This window comes from Engraulis encrasicolus, chromosome 20 (assembly GCF_034702125.1).
Source record: "Engraulis encrasicolus isolate BLACKSEA-1 chromosome 20, IST_EnEncr_1.0, whole genome shotgun sequence".
Classification (NCBI taxonomy): domain Eukaryota; kingdom Metazoa; phylum Chordata; class Actinopteri; order Clupeiformes; family Engraulidae; genus Engraulis; species Engraulis encrasicolus.
This window is the reverse complement of record NC_085876.1, coordinates 2,605,150-2,615,115: the sequence shown is the minus strand read 5'-3', so window position 1 is coordinate 2,615,115 and position 9,966 is coordinate 2,605,150. Positions and strand designations below refer to the sequence as shown.

General features: G+C 42.4%; 1 long non-coding RNA gene across 1 annotated transcript; it reads left to right on the top strand.

Moving 5' to 3' along the window:
• The first annotated feature begins 204 nt into the window (after positions 1 to 204).
• Positions 205 to 2,056, top strand: LOC134436852 (uncharacterized). The gene is made up of 4 exons (XR_010032273.1): positions 205 to 333; positions 438 to 523; positions 1,229 to 1,320; positions 1,870 to 2,056. It is a non-coding gene; the product is annotated as an uncharacterized LOC134436852 (long non-coding RNA).
• Positions 2,057 to 9,966: the final 7,910 nt, after the last annotated feature.

Genomic DNA, 9,966 nt, shown 5'->3' with positions numbered 1-9,966 from the left:
GGCGTGAATGCGCTCGCACACACGCGCGCACACACACACACACACTAACAATGAGAGCTGGCCTGATATTGTTCTTTGATGCTGTGAATGTGTATGGAATGCCTACTGTCTGGTGTCACTTCAGACAATTTTGCTACGGTTTACTGTATGTTCTGTCTATCTTTCTGCCAAACTCTCAAACTTGTTGTCTGTCTTTTTGTCTTCCTCTTTGGGCACCGGCAGGCACAGTCATTCCGGTAGTCCGTTCCTCGATGGACGTGATGACCTGGCACCAAAACCGCTTAATGTGTACGGAGCTGTGTCTGCATCGAGGGAAGAACGCGGCACTGAAATGTGAGTGTATGATCCAAGAATTGTAAACATGGGTACCAGTTGTACTATACATTTCACAGTAAAATCCCAATTACTCATAGTTATTCATTCTTTTTCTGCTGTAGGACACAAATGAAAGAAGATTACTTCTGCTCTGCTGGGTCTGTGACACTATTTATCCGAGGAGTCCTCAAACATCAGGATGTAGGAAGTAAGATCTTTTTATGTCATGCATAACAGCCCATGCGTGCACGCACACACACACACACACACACACACACACACACCACACATATGCTCATACACACATGCACACACACACACACGTACAAAACATGCGCATGCACACCCCACTCTACACCACACACAGATAAACACACACAACCTTAAAGGGACACTGTGTGAGATTTTTAGTTGTTTATTTCCAGAATTCATGCTGCCCATTCACTTATGTTACCTTTTTCATTAATGCTTACCACCACCATCAAATTCTAAGCATTCATTATGAATTGAAAAATTGCACTTTTCATACATGAAAAGGGGGATCTTCTCCATGGTCCGCCATTTTGAATTTCCAAAATTAGCCATTTTTAGCTGCAAAAATGACTCTACTTGGACCATGCTAGAAAATATTTGTTTATTACTTAGTAAACTTTCATGCAAATATCAAATTTGGCAATATGCAGCCCAGTTTCAATGAGCAGCATAGTTGCAGTACCTTTTTTGACCATTTCCTGCACAGTGTCCCTTTAAAGGAAAATCCCTACTAGTTTCAACATCCAATTATATTGTTCTCACTACCACTGGTTTGTCAGGACCCAACAACGCAGTTCAGGATAAATGTGTATGTCAACTCTATTGTAGGCCTATGACTTTAACAATAAAATCACAATAACTGCTTATTTTTTGGCTGTAGGACACAAGTAAAAGGAGAAGAATGCTGCTCAGCTGGGTCGGCGGCCACACTACTTATTCAAGAAGCTCTTGGATATCATCAGCATGTATGAAGTACGTTTTTTTGTATATCAATGCACAACAGCAGGCGTTAATGCACACACACACTCACACACACACACACAATGAGGCCTGATATTGTTCTTTGGTTCTGTGAATGTGTATGGAATGCCTACTGTGTGGTGTCACTTCAGACAATTTTGCTACAGTTTACTGTATGTTCTGTCTATTAGTTTGCCAAACTCTCAAACTTGTTGTCTTTCTTTTTGTCTTCCTCTTTGGGCACCGGTAGGCACAGTCATTCCGGTGCAGTCAAGTCAGAAATAACATTTTATATACCTGTGTGTGTGTGTGTGTGTGTGTGTGTGTGTATATATTACATTACATTACATTATTACATTACATTGCATTTGGCAGACGCTTGATAACCAAAGCGACTTTCAAAAGAGGACATAATCAAGCCCACATCACAAGTAAATACAAAGTGTACAGGAGATATACAGAACAATATAATTTACCTAAACCATATTTATGATGACTGAGATGGAAAAGCCATGTCTTGGCCTAATCATTTACACTTTTCTTTTGTTTTGCTTTTTCAAGACTTGTGGTGAGATGCCAAGAGCTGCCATGAGGGATATGCAACCTGCAGCTTCACCGTGCTTTTGGGAGGTCATCTACTATGTGAACCTTAATATCTACAAGCCAGCTACTTTAAATCCTTGAAAGGGTAGTGATGTCAATCAAACCAGATCACGAGACAAGGTCCTGAGGTACAAACTGTCAATATAATTGCGACATCGCTCTCAGTTCTTTTGGACTGGATACATGCTGTGTTTGAAATGTATTATTTGGATAACCACCCATCAGGGAATACCTTGTTTGTTAATGACAGATAGACCTGCCATGGACATGTAGTGCACACTTTGATGTTTTTTTATTTTAACGTTTTCTATGTTTTTTCAATGTTTTTTTATTTATGTTCTGTTATATGCTGGTTATGTAAGTACTGTATGGAATGTAGTGACTGTAGAGACCAAGACAAATTTCAACCTGGGGACCATTAAGTTCACTCCACTCTGTTAGCGCAGTTATGGATGCACTGTAAAGTTTGTAATTAACAAAAAGTACGGTGAGAAGCCTGTTTGTGCAGATGGACCTGCTGGCGGGTCTGTTTACTCATAGCTAAAAAGCAACATATTCTCTGTGCAAAGCACATGGGCTCTTCGCAAAGGGGTTAAACATTTTAATGTGCTGTTTTACAGTGTGCTATACAAAAGGTAAGGTGAAACTAAATTTTTGAATTTCTATAATTGTACAGTGTCACTGAAATCAAATGGTACATTGGTAAAACAGAACCATTTCCTTTAACCCCTTTTAGCAGACCCTATGTTTTAACTTTACTGTCACCAATATTGTAATGATTGAGTTTTAACCTGTTACTTAAAGCTCTTGGTAATGTCATAGCAATGTTGCTGTGATGTAGTTGAGTCTTTTCGGTCATGAGTGATCAGTCTTGCTGATAACCCATCTTTGCAAAGAGGCTAAAAAGATGCATGTAAATTCAATTAAGGTTTTATTGCTTCAATGCTATGATGTGTTAATGCTACACTGCTGTGATTTGCATCTTTATAGTATACTTTTATGAAATGTATTGTTAATTATCTACATTGTTCAGCAATAAAAAAAGAGATCTGAAATATTATGCATTCTTGTATTTTGTTTTTTAAATTGATCTCAATTGTATTGGTAAACAATTCTGGTATATTTCACCTTAATGTACTAATGTAAAGTCATAATTGTTTTTTGTAAATCTCCTTGCAATTTAAATACCCAATATTGGGTTAAAATATGAACCCAACAAAGAAGTCAATATGACCCAATAATGTGGTAGTAGGTCTGACCCATGTAATGGGTTCTTTTAACACAGCAATTTGGTCAGAATGACCCATTTAGTTGGTTTAGAGGAATGACCCAATCTGAGGGTTAAAATATTTTAACCCAGGCAAAGGGTAGGCCCAATACTGAACCAGGACCTGGGTCAGAAAATAACCCAATTTGGGTTGTTTTTGACCCAGCCTTTTTAAGAGTGTATGCTTACTGATATGATAATGATGTGTTGATGTCCATGTACTTACAGCTTGATGATTGGCCTGCACCCCTGACTTTTGCTGTCCCTCTGAGTCCCATTCTATGTGAGGCGTGTGTAAATGTCCAGCAGGAAACAATAATCCAACTGTACTCTTCAGTGTCCTTCTGCTAAATGAGTGTCTGCATACTCAGGTGAGGTTTTAGAACCATCTCCAAGGACACATCATAATGACATCACAGACAAGTGACCCTATTGGAATAGAGTGGCAGACATCACAGACAAGTGACCCTATTGGAACAGAGTGGCAGACTAACATGTATCTGTTCAAGAGACTATCATCCTAAGGTGAATCTAGTTTGAATCCTTTGATGAGCTTATACAACTTGTAGAAAATTGTTGTACATCCCTGACTTTTGCAGTCCATCTGAGTCCCATACTATATGAGGCGTGTGTAAATGTCCAGTAGGAAACAATAATCCAACTGTACTCGTCAGTGTCCTGCTGCTAAATGAGTGTCTGTATACTCAGGTGAGGTTTTAGAACCATCTCCATAGTGACATCACAGACAAGTGACCCTAATGGAATAGAGTGCCAGACATCACAGACAAGTGACCCTATCGGAATAGAGTGGCAGACTAACATGTATCTGTTCAAGAGGCTATCATCCTAAGGTGAATCTGGTTTGAATTCTTTGCTGAGCTTATACCACTTGCAGGGTAGTATAAAGTTGTAGGAGCTCTGGAACATTGTCTCTCCCTGTCTGTCTGTCTGTCTGTCTGTCTGTCTGTCTGTCTGTCTGTCTGTCTGTCTGTCTGTCTGTCTGTCTCCCTCTCTCTGTCTCTGTCTTTGTCTCTCTCTGTGTGTCTGTGTGTGTGTGTGTGTGTGTGTGTGTGTGTGTGTGTGTGTGTGTGTGTGTGTGTGTGTGTGTGTGTGTGTGTGTGTGTGTGTGTGTGTGTGTGTGTGTGTGTGTGTGTGTGTGTGTGTGTGTGTGTGTGTGTGTGTGTGTGTGTGTGTGCCTTTTGGGTTTTTATGCATGCGAAAAATAACAAGTTGAGCTTGTTCTCCTTCCAAGTAGAAGGTGTGTGTGTATACATATTTCTAAATCTGTTTACATGTACATAGAGAGTAGAACATATGGGCTACGTGTGTGTGTGTGTGTGTGTGTGTGTGTGTGTGTGTGTGTGTGTGTGTGTGTGTGTGTGTGTGTGTGTGTGTGTGTGTGTGTGTGTGTGTGTGTGTGTGTGTGTGTGTGTGTGTGTGTGTGCCTGCGTGCGTGCGCGTGTGTGTTTGTGTGCGTGCGCGTGTGTGTTTGTGTGTGTCTGTATGTGTGTGTGGATAGGCTTGTGCAGAACGTGTTCTGTCATAGAGATAACTGTCTAACGAGCCTTTCTCCACAACTCATATTCCTAAATGACCATGCAGCTGTGTTGAATGTGGAAAAAGTCTCATTACATTCTTGACGTGTGCTGTATTTGCTGCCTGTATTCAGTGATAGTTTTGGTTTTTGTGAAGGTCACCACACACTCATTTCTCACTGTCAAATAACACCAAGGACAGAAGCGCACACAGGCACACACACACACGCACACATGCACGCACGCACGCACACACACACACACACAAACACACACACACACACACACACACACACACACACACACACACACACACACACACACACAGACACAGACACAGACACAGACACACACACACACACACACACACAGACGCACGCACGCACGCAGCCAACAAAACCTCACTGTCAAATAAGGACAGGGAGACAGACTCTGTAAACTGGGTGTTTTAAACTTGACAGCAACATGTTTATTATGTTGACAGACAGTAAAAGTTCCCAACTGAAACTCTGCTAAATATTTTTTCTGAACTGTTTTGTCCATTTATTATTCTTTGTTAATACATAATTCTTATGAATTGGATCTACGGAATCATTTACTGTCTGATTCAAATGGATGAATGTCTAGATTGTTTATGCAGATTCCTTCTACATGACACGTATAAAATATTTGATACTGTCACCAACACACACACACACACACACACACACACACACACACACACACACACACACACACACACACACACACACACACACACACACACACACACACACACACACACACACACACACACACACACACACACACACACGGCTTTGAATGGGAGGCTACAGTAATATGTAAATATTTGACTTCTGAAAAATATTAGACCTGAATAACCAGACTAATGATGAATGCAGATCAATGTGTTGTTTTCCCCACAGTGGTAATTCTCCATAATGGCCAGTAGGGGAGCTATGGACCTGCTACACGGCACTGGCAGGGCGCAGCACCAGCTGTGGTTAGATACAGGCAACCTTAGATTCAAACCTTCAAACCACAAACACACACACACACACACACACACACACACACACACACACACACACACACACACACACACACACACACACACACACACACACACACACACACACACACACACACACAGACAGACAGAGAAAGAGACAATGAGAGAAAGGGAAACCCAGAATTCCATAATTCTGTGAGAGACAGCTTTATCTGCCATGGTGGCAGGTGAAGAGGAGGTAGGAAAGAGGGAGGGAACTTAATCAGAATTATGATGTGATAAACCACCTCTCAGTCAGGGTGCTCTCACTGGGCATCCCTATTAGAATTAAAGCGCGAGAGAGGAAGAGAGACGCAGACAGGCTGAAGGGTAAGACAGCACAGACAGTGTTGAGGTAGAAATGGTGACTGGCTTGACATGAAGTGAAAGGAGAAAGAGACACAACACACACAGGAATAGATAAAAAAAAAAATTATGGCAGAGAACTGGAGCAAGTCTTAGACAGACAGTTATACAGTAAAAGAAAACAGTTATGGTGATGCTGAATTATGGAGAGAATACTGCAAGAAAGGAATAATTTGTGCTGCTTTTCTCTCCTCTGTCACAGGTGTGTGCGCACACTGCTATGGGAGGCATATGCGTTACCAGGAGCATGTCCAGTCCGACAGAGAACAGTACCGGTGCCCGTTCCCACTCCCACTCAATCTCTGACCGGCTGACATGTTTACGTTGAGAATCTGAGCGTTCCGGAACCGGAATGTTGGTTCGCGATCCAGTGAACATAGTCACATGAGGAAAAGACTAGAGCCCAGCATACGGTACATGTGGGTAGTTGGCAGGTATATGAACCTTAGTTCTGCATATAACTGGTGTGGGAACGTGCTCCAGCACCATGCTCGCCGGCCTGAAAACAGTTAAGTGAGGCAAGAGCTGGGTTACTAATGTGAATCTATGGCTCAGGGCAAGAGGTATAGCTTTTCACGCCAGGCACCGCCAGCTGCCATACACACACACTTTTACATTTCCGCATATATTTTGCATTCCTCATGATCATGTTTTGGCAAAGTTGTAGCTCATTTAGCAGTTCAGTAAGTTAAGCTGTAATGCTACAAACTTTATTTCCTCCTTAAGGGCTTAAAACAGAGTATATCCTCTGTGCCGAAGGAACCTAATGACCAAACACATTAGCATCACCTGAATGTGTGTGTGTGTGTGTGTGTGTGTGTGTGTGTGTGTGTGTGTGTGTGTGTGTGTGTGTGTGTGTGTGTGTGTGTGTGTGTGTGTGTGTGTGTGTGTGTGTGTGTGTGTGTGTGTGTGTGTGTGTGTGTGTGTGTGTGCGTGCGTGCGTGTGCGTAAGCGCGCGTGTGTGTCATTAGCATCACCTGAAGTGTGTGTGTGTGTGTGTGTGTTTGTGTGTGTGTGTGTGTGTACGTGCGGTTCACCTAAAAATAATTCCGTGTGACCAGGATTAGAGAAGTTTGAGACGGCTTGTTCACGCTTTGAAGTTTCTAAATTACCCTCCAGGACAGAAAACATTATGCACCAAGGGTGGCACTGAATTACTAAGGTTGTGTGTGTGTGTGTGTGTGTGTGTGTGTGTGTGTGTGTGTGTGTGTGTGTGTGTGTGTGTGTGTGTGTGTGTGTGTGTGTGTGTGTGTGTGTGTGTGTGTGTGTGTGTGTGTGTGTGTGTGTGTGTGTGTGTGTGTGTGTGCGCGCGTGCGCGCACCTGTGTATGTTTTGTGTGAGGTAGTGTGGTTGTGTGCAATGTTTTCTGTATGCCTGACTGATGAACTTTTTGATGTTATACTGTAAGTTTAACCTTTGCAGTATATCGCATCTTTGACGCATTTATTCGCTTGTTCCAAGGTAGTAGAGTTGAGCCCAATGATTTTAAAATACACAGACTAAAGAACTGACTATTGTCAGTGTTTACAGTTTGAGCAGGAAGGAGGAAGACGATCCCCCACACAGACTATGACCTGACATGAGAGGAGAGGCGGACAATGAGGAAAGGAGAAGTGGAAAGGATAGAAACAATTGAAGGAATAAAAAAAAATGGTAGATGGTATGGAGAATAGGATGGAAGCAGAAAAAGCTTGCAGTAAAAGCTTAGAAAAGCAACAAAAAACCTTTGGCCTACACTTTACTTGACACTGGCATCATACATATGACATAACAGTGTCATAAATGTGTCAAAACAGGAAGAGCCATCAACATGGCCGAGTCATAAATATGATGTCAATTTCATAAACGTTTTATAGTCATGAAAAGTTGACACTGATAGGGAACCATGACCGTACCATGAACCATAACCGAATGTCAGACTGGGCTACTTCTCAGTGACTAGACCCTCTGAGGACTCTGAGTAAGACGCAGGTGCGTCGAAACATCAGTCACTTTGTACAGCGAAAAATAAAAAACTTCTAAAAGTATGCTGAGTGCTCCGGTCATCCCTGAGTCTAGTCACTGAGAAATAGCCCAGTTTGTCTTCAGTCTGCTGTCCTGGACTGTGAGCACCACAAGGGCTGAAGTGCAGACATCCTTTCTCTAAGCATAACCGAATGCCTCTTAATGACAAAGTCATAATTTTTTATGACATTGACCTCATGTTTCTGAGACATGCATGACGGCGTTACAACACTGTTATGTCATACATATGCCGCCGGCGCCAAGTAAAGTGTCACCCAAAATACTGACAACAGTGACAGAAGAATGTAACTAGAGAAGGAGAACAAACAACAGCTGACAAACAGACAAAATGCTGCAGGTAGAATATAGAGACAAATAAATAAATACATAGATAGTAGATAGGAGGGATTACAAGTTAGACAATGAGAGGGCAAGAATGAGGGTCTCCCACTTATGTGAACCCAGGCATATCTCTTGTTAATTATTTCTCTCACGTCTGAATGTACATATATGAGAGCACTGAAAAGGTTGTTAATTACCAGCAAGGTCACTGACAGCCTAAACGAGTCCCAGGACAAAATCACCTGTAAGGGCCCCCCTTATCCTGATACTGTTTTCAGGCGGACCAGAACGATGCCTTTGCCTATGCCCTCACCAGTTACATTCTGCACTTAAGTACCAGTCGTCTCCGTACCGGCCTCTGAACTTTTCTGCAAGTGACTGTGTTACCCGGATGAACCTGCTGACGTTGTCGTCACGGTTTGCGGGGAAAACCAAGTATTTTTCGGTTTGCATCGCGAACCAACTTTCCGTTTCACAAACACTAAGATCTGTGGCGTGAACACCCCGGCTGGTTCACGATTGCCGGAACGAGTACCGACATGGTTCTGATTGCACCAAAAACGTAATGAGGACCCAGTTCTGGGCCCTCTTTCTTCCTGTGCCTGGGACAACAGACCTGTTTGTCCCCCTGTCAGCAGTATGAACAGACATGATGGACATTGCTCTCACTATACAGTAGGATAGAAATAGTAGGACTATGATGCATTTTTATATTTTAAAATGTGACTGGTCTAAAATGGTCTGTCTATGTATAATGGTCTGTTTTCTCATTTCTATGGGAGGATTTGAAAGCTCATTAATTAGCAGTGTGAATAGATTACTGTGCTACGTGTAGGATGGAAAAGAGTCCCTATTACAAGTAGATGCTTTCTGTGAGATGGAAATGACCCCTGATGACAAGGAGATACGATCAGTTCATTCCCTGCACTGCCCATTGAACACAAATGCAACATTTGCAATGCTACACAGCATTACATTATCTGTGTGTGTGTGTGTGTGTGTGTGTGTGTGTGTGTGTGTGTGTGTGTGTGTGTGTGTGTGTGTGTGTGTGTGTGTGTGTGTGTGTGTGTGTGTGTGTGTGTGTGAGAGAGAGAGAGGGGGGGGGGCTGGCTGTACTATTGAAAGGGCATTACAGAGTTCTTAAAGTGTCTCTGGTGCTCAGCCACTGGCAAAGTTCAATTCTTTGCATTTAGCTTCTTAGCAGATATGAACACCAAACCAGAGGCACAGAAGTCAGAGCGATTAAGTTTCCAGAAAGGAATTGTCCTTATGCATTGAGAGACATTTAGAGAGAGAGAGAGATAGAGAGAGAGAGAGAGAGAGAGAGAGAGAGAGAGAGAGAGAGAGAGAGAGAGAGAGAGAGAGAGAGGAGGGGATAAGAAAGGGAAAGATGTGAAATAGAAAGAGACAGAGTAGAATCTATCTAAATGGTGTGTTTCCATCTTGTTTCTGTCACACTGCATTTCCCGCCATCTGCTGAATGACACCAG